At 43.2% G+C, this 10,946-nt stretch overlaps 1 long non-coding RNA gene across 2 annotated transcripts; it reads left to right on the top strand.

The window, feature by feature from the left end:
• Nucleotides 1–1,733: 1,733 nt before the first annotated feature.
• LOC126530149 (uncharacterized) lies at nucleotides 1,734–6,509 on the top strand. Of its 2 annotated transcripts, none has more exons than XR_011894600.1 (3): nucleotides 1,734–2,035; nucleotides 4,025–4,152; nucleotides 6,215–6,508. It is a non-coding gene; the product is annotated as an uncharacterized lncRNA (long non-coding RNA). The 2 variants fall into 2 exon arrangements; XR_007599373.3 differs by lacking the exon at nucleotides 1,734–2,035 and adding an exon at nucleotides 2,774–3,046 and having other exon boundaries at nucleotides 6,215–6,509.
• Nucleotides 6,510–10,946: the final 4,437 nt, after the last annotated feature.

Consider the following 10,946-nt stretch of genomic DNA (forward strand, 5'->3'; position numbering starts at 1 on the left):
AATATGGTACTTCAACCCTTCTCTTAAAGAAAATATTTCACCACACCAAGTTGTATCTCGTCTCGCATCGACCATCAACACAAAATTGATGTGCCATTCTTCCTTTTTGCCAAGAACAGCCACTGAATGGAACCGCCTTCCCGCCTCCACAGTCTCAATTTATGACACCACTAATTCAACATCGCTGTTCAAAGTGTCTTACAGTTTAATTTTCTATTCTTGCCCTGCACTGCAAATATTGTATACTTTCACCCCTTCTTTCTGTTGTGTCTACTAGGCCTTGAAAGTATATTATACATACTTTCAAGGCCTAGTAGACACAACAGAAAGAAGGGGTGAAATTGCGGCATTATTGCGTTATTTACCCATAATTGCTCATAATTAACGTTGTTCTATTTACTGCCTTCTGTATCACTACTGACGTCATACAAGACGCTGATGACGTCACATTTTATTGCTTTATTATACAAAGCAATAAAATGTGACGTCATCAGCGTCTTGTATGACGTCAGTAGTGATACAGAAGGTAGTAAATAGAACAACGTTAATTATGAGCAATTATGGGTAAATAATGTGAATTAGGGTGGAATAAATTCGGTTAAGGTTCGTACAAACTGTAGCAAGGTGGATTACGGTAGATGAAGGTAGAATTGTGAAGACACGTGAAAATGTATGACGTATCACGGTCACGTGATAATTGCAAGTGTACATCCATGAAGTGATTAAGTTTTCGCATTCCTAAGTGACTGTCGATCTTTTTCTAGGATTCTAATGTTACTGGCATGACGGCCACTCCAAAATGTATCATCAAGAAAATGTACGCACTTTCACTTACAATGTAATTATCACTACATTTTGTGCTCACAATTATATTATCATGCAATTAAACACTTCTAAGACTAACTGCAGTAGCAGAATGAAAACGCGCGAGCAACTTGCACAATTCTGCACGAATATTTCGGTGCCCTTAAACGCCCAACAAGAAGTGGCGAAATTAAAGAAGCTGTCTGGATACATTGCTGAACAAACAGGGACGTGCTATTAGACGAGCCTCTGATGTACAATGGCATCAACGTACAATTTGCTTGGTGAAGCCATAACGAAGACATTTATAGCGGCGAGATCACGCTGGAAGTTCTCAAATCCGAATCTCCACGTACCTTGCCTAAGTTATTCAGCATTTTACTGAGCTACTGGTCTGCCTTCTAAGCGCATCCTCGGACACAGTTTGTAAGGCTCAGCCTATATATTAGGGGCTGGTGTCGTCAAAGCTGTAATTGCTTATCCACAGCATACGCTCTTACAAGCGCATTCTTCAGTCGCCTCATGAATGCTTACGCGTCGCTGTCGCACGACCAAGATGTGAGGGTCTTTATCGAGCCAGGATATCGCTGTAACTACGCTGTGACCTCGCAAGGTTGCTTCGTTTGGACGCAGCGAATAATATAATCGCACCAGCAGAAGAGCGCCGATCGTCTCGCTCACGGCCCCGATTTGTGTACTGTACCCTCAGTCATGCAGCGCAGACTGCGCCCCCCCCCCCCAAAAAAAAAAAAAAAAAATATGCTCGGCACGAACCGTAGTAGCAACTACCCGCCTCACCGCTCTTGTTGGAGACCACAACGAAGCAGCAGCTCACAGGCGGCCATTCGAGCAAGCAAACCTGCCAGAATAAAAGTTCAATTTGCGCGCCCGCCCCCTGCCCAATGAAAAGCGACCGGAAGTGACGGGTAGACGCTGTACAGTCACTTCGGCGCGCGGCACGATGGGAAGGCGGAAGCTACGCCATTATTGCATTCTTTAGCTACGTGAAATGCGTTCGCGTCTCGCGCTGTGCGACATAATTTTAAACGTGTGATTAGTTTTGTGCGCGGTGTAGAAAAAGGTGTGGCCCGTGCTTTGTGTATTACTCGTGGTCCACTTCAAAGCAAAGCGTTCGTACGCACTGGAAGATGGATCCACGGACGCTGAGACGAGCAGTTGCAACGTGCCCTGTGTCGGCGGTCGGTAGTACTGCCATAATGGAAATTTTCAGGCAAGTGCCCATTTATTTGGTATTTCTTTGGTTTGTTACGTGTTTTTGTTCGCTCTAGAAGTATCTTACTGTGATCTCGTAGCATAATTCACTAATGTAAGAGCAAGAGCAGCTGCACTCCTAGTAGGGCAAGTTAACTACCTCGATCGCGCCCCGTCTTACATCGGGCGTGATGCGCCTGCATAGTTACGCTTTTCTCAGCGCTTCAACGTTCATAGATATGCTTCTTTTGTGCGTTCAGCGCGGCTTCTTGTAATACGGTCGCTCGCACTTAAGTTAAATGTGGTCAACCACTTTTGCGTCGCGTAGAAAAAGGACGACTGACTTTGCCACCTTTCGAAAGAACTGGCGCGGTATTGGTTCTCGCTGATGCGGTCGCGTGCTGCTGTAGCTGCTTGCCGGCGCCTTTAACATGTTTTCGGCTCGCTTTGTCTGTGCGTGTGTGCGCGCTCTCGCTCGGCTCGATTCGTGTGTGTGCGTGCGCACAGCTCAGCTCGCTTTGTGTGTGTTTGTGTGTGTGTGTGCTTGCGTGCGTGTGTGTGTGTGCATGCGTGCGTGCGTGTGTGTGCATGCGTGCGTGCGTGTGTGTGCATGCGTGCGTGCGTGTGTGTGCATGCGTGCGTGTGTGTGTGTGCATGCGTGCGTGTGTGTGTGTGCATGCGTGTCGGTTTGTATGGGCCGGCGTGCTTGCGTGTGTCTAGTGCGTACGTGTTTTGTGAGCGTGCTTCTGTGTGTGCGTCCACGTGTTAGCGTGTCTGCCTGCATGTATGTGTGATTGTTTGTGTTTATCAATGTGCGCGTGCGTGCCTTTGTGTCTGCGCTTTGAGAGTGCGTATATTTGTGTGCGTGCGTATGTATTGCATAAGGCCGGTAGAATTTTACTCGCAATAAAACTCTTCCAATTTGGTGCAGCGAGTGTTGCCGCCTGAAAGCCGAGTTTGGTTTCAAGCCAACGTGGACAACTGCTGTATGAGGCGCTGTTTCTCAGGAGGATCAGTGGGAAGGCGTCAGGTATACGCTTCCTCCTTTTTCCCGCCTCTGCCCTGATGAATCGATATCCTTGATTGTTATTCTAAAAGAAACGTTACATCCAGAGCAGAAATAAATGATTAAGAAATATGGTAGTTTGTTTCGCCATTACACTAATTCTGATCTTAAAGACGTGAATTTCCCATTAGCCCACATTTCCGTTGATGCATACAGCCGCTGAAATTGTGAACAGCAGGTTATTCAAGACCCCCCGTCCTACGTATATAGCAATTGTCTTCAGGAGCTTTAATGAATTTTGAAAATTTGAAGTGTTGTTGTTGCGCTTTAGAGGTATCATATGCAAGCTTTAGGTCTCTCCGGGTAGTTTGCATGCTCTTCGAGAGCTGTCGCCTATAGCCATATTGAAATTCGTAATGACAGTTTGGAGCACTAGGGAAGCTAGAAGGCTTGTCCTGGATCTCGAGAAAGTGTTTAAGCTGGAAGTGTAGGTTGAGGAGTTTAGGGTTGGTCACACGAAGGCTTTTTATGCCTTAGCAGTAGGAGTGTCAAAGGATAAAAAATGCAGTGTGTCAAGCGTGGGAAGCTGCTTATGTGGTAGAGGCTTGTGCGTGTGTGTGTGCGCGCGTGCATGCATGCGTGCGTGTGTGAATTCGCTCCTCACAAGGGAGTGTGTGTGTGTAAGTGAGCTACTTCTTTGCATGTGCTATTTGCCAAAAATTGGCAAGAAAACACAATAATCAATATAACTTGAAATAATAAGCTATGCAAAGCATGCTGGCACAGTAGCGACAGCAGCATATGAGCATACAAAGATGCAGCTGTGTGACAATCTTAATGCATGACTGCAACATCTGGAAGGAAGCTTGCTTCTTTTTTAGTAAGCAGCGCAAAGTCCATATCTTTTGCTTTTCTCGTGCAAACCAAAACGAGGCTCATTACCAGTGATCTTGTCTTTCATTCTAATAGCATTTGTTTATCTTAGAGTGTTGTTTCTCGCAGGTCATGCAGATGATAGCATCAATTTCACAATGCCCAGCCTTGGTGCCCTCCATTAAGAGCAAGCCACTTGCGTTCGCCTTCAGGCAGATGGTTGATGTCTTCTAGGAAGCAGTTGGGAAGACTACATTGTAAGTAGATATAGGTGTGTAGTTTAATATAGTAAGTCAAGTTATAATTTAAAACTCTGAGGCTCTTTGGCGGCCTAAGCTTGATATCATATGCAGTTGTGTGTGTTTTTAAATATTGCCGATTGTAGTGCATACTGCAGGTATGACTGTTGATCCAAAGCATACACTTGCATTTTCTTGATGGCCTTTCATAACAAGGATTTTCTTTGTGCAAGAATATTCACAGATGGGGGCATTCCAGCATGATATTCTTTTTTGTGCATTCAGTGCTAATTTCGTATGACCTTCCTGCTACCAATGTTTTTGCATGAAAGGAATATTTCCTTACTCTATGCAATGAGCTTGTTATTTGCTTGTTGCATTACTTGTCTACCTTTATTTAATCCTGTAAAATTCTCAAAACCTTAATATTTGAGCTGTTTTTATTTCAAATACAATATTAACATGCGCCGGATTGCAATCTAGACTGCAAGGCATTTGAAGAAATTACAAGAAACTAGGACCTCTCATGGGTGTTAAAAAACATTTCCGCAGGCATTGCACCTATTTCTTGTACTGAGCTAGCTGCTCATGAAAATTGCAAGCATATGTCATTTCACACAGTTTTGCAGGATATAGCAGGCCTATCCTTGTCACTAAGCACAACCTTTCCTCATTTGCATCATGAAAATCTGCCTCATGCTTAATTTGGGACAAGTCTTGAAAAATGAATGTTTCATAATTTTGAAACTACACAAAGTATTGTTTGGGGCTTGGCAGTTTTCAGACAACTTGACCATGTTGAACCTAGCCATTACAAGACGAGAAAAAAAAACATGCACAGGAGGACTCATTCAATCAAATGCCATGCTGTGGTCATTTCCCATGTGGCAAAATATACTTTTAGGCGGGAGAGGGCGGGTAGCCAATTTACAACCATTGCGACTCATGCAGGTAGTGGCAACACAGGATGAGAAATGGTTGTGGCTCTGAGGTTCATTGAATATGTGAACACTTATACAATCCCTCCCCACCCCCCAAGTGAAGGGTAACCGTGCAATATATTTTGGGCGGTAAAGATGATTTTTTTAGGAGACAAGAAATTTCAGGCTCTAGTTGAGATGCTACACAAAGGAGGACCATTTATGTATTCACAGAATAACATAAACTGCCTAGGAGAGATATCACAGTTTAGAGCATGAAGTAGAAAGTGGGAGCATGACGAAGGATCATAAGTTTATTTAAACTTATGATCTTTGAGAATACTACTTGTCACCGTTTGCCAAGCTAACCTATTGAAAGAAAGGGGCCTGCTCTAAAAAAATAGTTAACACATGCTAAATTTTCAAGGAAAGTATGCCGAACTGTCAATTCTTACTAAATTAATAAATAAGAAATACACAATAAATTTTAGGATACAGAAAGGGTCTAATAAACTGCATTGGGGAGTTGGAGGTTGTTGGGCTGGATGCATGTATTGCAGGGCAAATGATAATGCCAGTGGGGGTTCCCTCATTTTCATTTTGTGTGCACTCTGTAAAATTACTCTCTGTCTCCTAGTGTAATAATGTTGTGTAAAAACAGCCATTTTTTAATGTCTTGTGCATGTCAGTCTTAATATGCCATATCCCGTAAGGTTCTCAGCTGCAGTACTTATAAAGTGTAATGCAGAGATATATTCCACATTTCATGTCAACTTTATATTAAGGTCACATACACACTCTTGGACAAATTTCTGTTGTTGAGAGATGTCATTGGTAGTGTCCTTAAATTTTATTCACTCTTATTTTCTATGGGGAAAAGGCTACTGTAAATTTATTTGCTTTTGCTGCTGTATGTGCCTTGTATTCACAGTGACATAGTGGTTTAGGGTTCACAGTAAATGCAATTCCTAAATTTGCAAAATAGAAATTTCTCCTACCTTTCACCTGTCTTGCCCAGTTGCCTGAGCTGTTCATTGTTCCTAGTCACATTAATTAAGTTTGTTACTTTCAGGAGCTTGTTGCCTTATCAAATTTTCCACAGTGCACATGTGTAATTGCACAGACTGAACTCTCATGATTCTCTTCTTTTGCTAATGCAGGATGCAAGATTCCAGCAATGCCATGCGCTGCATTTATTGGTCAAGATGCTCAGAGAATGGAGTCCCTGCACCTCGTGGTGAAACGTGAACATTTTCTTTCTTTTGGAAAGCTAAACGTCATTTGCTGTATCAATTGCATTCTTGCAGCTCAGATGTGTACTATATTTTTTCTAATTTTGAATCAATTAATATTCACTTTTCAGTATAAAAATGACGTACAGTGTGAAGGACAAGGACTGCGAGAGATGACATACACTGCGCTGACTTCCAACAATATTTTATTGCGTTGCCACATCGTGTGTTTATACACAACAAGGGCCATGCGCAGAAAATCAAAGGCAGTCACAAGGGGTGTTCTAACAGCAAGTCATTGTACTAAGAACATGGTCACTAAAAAAATCACAATTTCTATCTGTGGAGATACAAGACTTCACTAGGGGTCAGCATGATAGAGGGGGCACTAACGCACACACTACACATTTTTCTGGTGAAATAAGCATCAATAATGTACCGGGTGAGCTGTGTTTCGCTAGAACTTGCGTATCTTCAAAGAGGGGCATGCAGCGGCAGTCCCGGCAATGAATGCCCAAGTGGCCTTGAACAGTGTTATGGACGTTATAGTGCACTTTTAAACGATCCTTTAGGCACCTGCCTGTCTGTCCAACATATTCACTGCCTCAAAACGGGAATATGGTAAACCACATTCGTTACACATATCGCAAAACGTTTTCTGTGCCCGACAGAGCAAGAACTCTGACACGATTTAGGCGCGTTTACATGCTTATAGAGCTTTGCCAGCTTTTCCGGGGCTGAGAAAAGGACTGGGATTCCTGGAGGTTGCCAAATCTTTTTTTAGCCTATCGGAGACATCATGCACATACGGTAGCACTGCGAACCAGTCTTTCAACCGGCTGGTTCCTTGCGCTCATCACGTTTTGTGCCCTTCAGAAGCTGTTCCGCTATGGCTGAAATTAAGGCCAAAGGGTAGCCAACCCAAGAAAGGCGATCAACCTGTGCAGCAAGACTATCTTGCATTTCATGTGAGCAAGATTTATTGAGGCTGTTAACGAGGCAAATCTTTACAATACCTCGTTTAACAAGGTCTGAATGTGCAGAGTTAAACGGCAAGAGTGACTTCTTACTTCTCGGTTCAAAGCACTAGCCCACCTGTTTATTTGTAAGGCACTGCCTGAGATCAAGAAAGCGCAAAGAATCATCAGTGGGGACCTCATTTGTTAGTTCTAGAGGCTGCAGCTCTTAAAGATCTCCAAGTCTCCCAAGCAGCAGGCTCAAAAGCATGATCAGTGCAATCAATAAATATCAGGTAGTCGTCCACAAACTTGCACACTTTGACAACGAGAGACGCATCTAGGGGACCTTGAATATTTCAGTCATGATTAGCTAGATAAATATCACTCAGTGGCGGCGCCAGGCACGATCCTGCACAATATACAAATAAATGGTATTTGTATAGGATCATGCCTGGCGCCGCCACTATGTTATATTTATCTCGCTCATCATGATTGCAATATTGAAGGTCACCTAGATGCGTCTCCTGTGAAAGTGTGCAGGTTTGTGAATGACCACGTGGTATTCATTGATTGCGCTGATCACGCTTTTGAGCCTGTTGCTTCGGGAGTCTTGGAGATGTTTAAGAAAGCCTCTACAACTAACGCATGAGGCCCCCACTGATGATTCCTTGCGCTTTGTAGATCTCAGGCTGGTGCTTCGATTTGAGAAGTAAGAAGTCACTCTTGCCCTTTAACTCTGCACACTCAAAGCTCGTTAAATGAGGTATTAAAAGTTTTCCCTCGTTAACAGCCTCAATAAATCTTGTTCACACAAGATGCAACATAGTCTTGCTGCACAGGTTGATCACCTTTCTAGGGGTGACTACCCTTTGGCCTTAATTTCAGCCATAGTGGAACAGCTTCTGAGGGGCACAAACCGTGATGAGCCCGCTAAGTCAAGGAACCAACCGGTTGAAAGACATAGGTTCGCAGTGCCACCGGTGGGTATGTGCATGATGTCTCCGATAGGCTAAAAAAGATTCGGCAACCTCCAGGAATCGCAGGCCTTTTCTCAACCCCAGAAAAGCTGGCAAAGCTCTGTAAGTGTGTAAACGCGCCCAAATCACGTCAGAGTTCTTGCTCTGTCGGGCACAGAAAACGTTTTGCGATATGTGCAACGAATTTGGTTTACCATATTCCCCTATTTTGAGGCAGTAAATATGTTGGACGGACAGGCAGGTGCCTAAATTATCGTTTAAGAGAGCACTATAACGTCCATAACACTGTTCAAGGCCACTTGGGCATCCATTGCCCCGGGACTGTGACTGCGAGCCCCTCTTAGAATATACGGAAGTTCTAGTGAGACACAGCTAACAGGTCATCCGGGAAACTATAGAAGCAAATTTCACCAGAAAACTGGGTAGTGTGTGCGTTAGTGCCCCCTCTATCACGCTGACCCTAGTGAAGTCTTGTATCTCAAAAGATAGAAATTGTAATGTTTTTTTTTTTTTTTCAGGTGACCACGTCCTTAGTACAATGACTTTCTGTTAGACGCCCCTTTTGACTCATTTTCTGCGCATGCCCGCACTTGTATACATACACACAATGTGGCAACGCAATAAAATATTATTAGAAGTCAGCGCAGTCTATGTCGTCTCTCGCAGTCCTTGTAATTCACGCTGCACGTAATTTTTTCGCATTAATTGCCAACTATCCCAAGAAAGCACCTTTTTCAGTATATTTATAATGTTTGATACGACCATTTGCTGGCAAATGTTAACAGTGTGATATTTAACTTGAACTTTTACATGACTGCCTGTGCCTGTGTTCTTTTAGTAACCAGAGTATGGTTAATTTATTAAACCATATTTGCTCATTTGTATACTCACATGCTACAGCAAGCCCTAATCTTGTATTACTGCATCTAAGTGCAAATAATTTAGAAATTTACTATGTATTTTAAAACACTGTCCACCTTTCGTGTTCAGCAAAATTGTTTAATCAACAGTGGTTTGCTTTTATCAGGCCTTTTACTGCACCTTGCACCCACACAATAGTAAATGTGGAATACTCATTCTTGATTTATGGTAAGAAAAGAATCTATTTTCAAACTGCATATTGTATATGTACCAGTGCCTTCGGGTTACAAGACAGAAATTTATAGAAACTGGAATTGTAGTTAGAAAATCTCCTACACAGCACTTTTAGCACAGAGAACTCTCGTTTCACAAAAGAGGACAAACTATGTAGGCACTAAAAAATTCTACATATTTTTCGTGCTCAAGTAATCTTGTTGGAAAGAGAAAATTAGCAATAATACTGCTGGCTTAAACCTCACTTAAAGCACGTCTATGCTTGGAAAGTATTGTTTCAGTCTGAAAAATGTTGGCCAGTTATGCTTACATCGACTTTCCAAACTTTTCATAATGCTTTGCGATTACATTAGTGTACAAAGTAACAGGTGTCTTGTGCATTCGCTCTGCATTTCAATTACTCCCCTAATTCACCTTTGCAATGTCCCTTTTTTTTCAAGGCTTCAAAACTTGAATTTTCGTTCATCGAGCCTTATACTGAAAATTTATTCCTTTATGTGGCCCAAAACACTGTGAGGTCAACTCAGGCTCTTTCAGTGCTGCTATACATAGTTTCTTCTCTAATAACAGATTTGATCAATACATATATTTTAGATACCTTTGTGGGAAATGTACATGTTCTTGTACTTACCGATGTGTTTGGTGATTGTGCATGTTTATATTTCATGTGATTTATGTATATATTGTACTCTGTATTGCAGCACGCAATAAATATATTTACATTTTTCTTGAAAATGCTATATATCGTACCAGTCTGTGTTGCATTTTATGTGGATCTGGAAATCGTGATAACCGTTGGTGCTGATATACATGCTCAAAAGTGACATTTGCTAGGTTGTATATGTGCAGCGAAGACAGGTTTTGCAATATACACCGTGAATTACTAATATGTAATGTGATCCACACGTATACATGCGTGTGTGCCCATCGAAGCTTCAAGGCCGGCTGTTCGACGGTGTGTTTGGTAGCCGAACTTGAACCTTCTGGCACACGCGAGAGTTACGCGTGGATCGCTGTACATAGTAGTAATTGAAGGCGTGTACTGCCGAACCTGCCTTCCATACACACTAGCAATAAAAGGGTGTACACCCTTCCAACACCCACATAGATGGGTGTTAATATGGACTTGCACCCCTACACCCAAAATTTATTTTGCTGGACACCCTTCCTCTAGGGTGATATAACTGCACCCCAATTGTAGGGTGTAGACAACAGCACCCTTAGGGTGTTCGTCTGGCGACAAACTGATTTACACCCTTAAGGGTGTTAAAATGTTTAGTGTGTGGGTTACGCGTGATCGCGATTCACAGGAGCCGCCGCAGACGGACCTCCCAGACGACACGCGCTACTCTGGCGCCATCTCGTAGTCATCGTCGCCGCAGCACGCTTTTCTTCTCACGCTTTCGCCATACCTTCCTCCTCAGCTCTCCGCCTCGTGGTTCCGCTGCACGCTCCTCATTCGCTTTTCTCCTCCCACCTTTCCTCCACCGCAGCGCTGCGCGATCGCTCTTTCGTCTTTCGCTGTGCTTGGTTACTCCGACGCCGATGCTCGCAGCAGGGACGGGCGCGTAAGAGCTGCACTCTGAAAGAGATTCGCAATACTAGCGGGGAAATGCAGTAGCGCAGCAT

The sequence above is a fragment of the Dermacentor andersoni genome, chromosome 5, assembly GCF_023375885.2.
Source record: "Dermacentor andersoni chromosome 5, qqDerAnde1_hic_scaffold, whole genome shotgun sequence".
In the NCBI taxonomy this organism is placed as follows: Eukaryota; Metazoa; Arthropoda; class Arachnida; order Ixodida; family Ixodidae; genus Dermacentor; species Dermacentor andersoni.